Source organism: Nicotiana attenuata, unplaced genomic scaffold (assembly GCF_001879085.1).
Source record: "Nicotiana attenuata strain UT unplaced genomic scaffold, NIATTr2, whole genome shotgun sequence".
Lineage (NCBI taxonomy): Eukaryota > Viridiplantae > Streptophyta > Magnoliopsida > Solanales > Solanaceae > Nicotiana > Nicotiana attenuata.
Genome location: NW_017672053.1, coordinates 149173 through 150701, shown reverse-complemented (window position 1 = coordinate 150701; position 1529 = coordinate 149173).

Below are 1529 nucleotides of genomic sequence, written 5' to 3'. Positions count from 1 at the left end.
AGCTATTTTTTTTCCTTAACAAAATGTGACAGAAAACATAATTGGGCCCCACTCCCTTTATCTTCACACTTCATTCTCTCTTTTTCTTTTTCTTTTTTTTATTGCTTTTTTCTCATTTTTTTCATTTGCCCTCAGCTATCATTGGTCCGCCAAATGACCCTTTTACCCTTGAATAAAAGCAACATGTAGCACATAGGATGCATCAAGATGGTCTGTTATTTTGGGTACACCTGTCCTAGACGGACCCAATACCTGTGTTGAGTCCCCTAAGTCAAATGCACGTGATGCAACAAACGCTCCTACTAGGGATCCGACATGGGGCTGAGCTATTCTAGATTTAATACCTGGGTTTATTTGTTCTAGTCCTGGCTTACCCGAGCGGACAGCTCGAGCCGAGGGGGGGTAACGTACCGGGAATACAGAAGCTTCACCGGCTTTGCAACTTGTCCGAACCTCGTTTTTAAAAGAGATAAGACTCTAGACAGAAGAGAAGTCACACTAAGTGCACCCTTCTTCATGATTTAGAAGACTCAGAGAGAGGAAGGGTTTCGTAGCAGTTTATATACAGTTCACAGAATATCAAAGCGGTAAAAGCAACTCTTAGAACATTAGACCCAAACATGTAACAAAATCAGATATAGCCAACTATAACAATTCGTCTAAGCTCGAATTCTTGAACCCTGAACCAGAGATTCCGGGTTCTTATCCCCAGCAGAGTCGCCGGAGCTATCCCACCTCCTTTTTCCTACACCCCGGAAGGGTATAAGGGAGTTTTTTCCAATTTAAGTGACAATCGAAACAGGATTATTTATGTCAAGAAATTCAGAGTCGCCACTTGGGATAATCTTATGGTGTCCCAAGTCACCGGTTCAAATCCCGAATCGAGGAAAAGATTGACTCTGTTTTACAGTCCGCGAACCAGAAATCCGGGTAAGGAATTCTGTTAACCGGGGAGAAGGTGTTAGGCATTCCCGAGTTCCGTGGTTCTAGCACGGTCGCTCAACTGTTATAAATTGGCCTATTATCTGATTTTAATACATGTTCAAACCTATGTGCATTTTAACTTTAAAACCGCTTTCAATTATTTTAAGGAAGATTTCAACGTCATCTAAAACACATCTTTGGACCGCGCCACATGAAATGCACCCGCAGTCCGAGACATATTTTATTTAACGTTGTAAGATTTGGATTTGGGTCACATAAATGTGCACCCGAGTTTAGGAAAGTAAGTTATTAAAATAACGCGCCTAAAGCAACTACGCCTTTGCAATTTTGCGAGGGCAATGAAAATTCGCTAAATGGCACGCGTCGAATTCTAAGGATAAAATATTAATTAAACGAGGGCCATGCAATTGAGATTTTATTTGGCACGGCGCACCTCGATTCCAATTTTAACCAAACGGCTTCAAAACTATCTAATGAGGTCCATGAATTATTTGTTTGTCTATTACGGCACACCTCAAATTAATTACAACAAATAGTTTAAACTAAGATGATTTAATGCTGAGGTACACAACTATTAGAGAAAG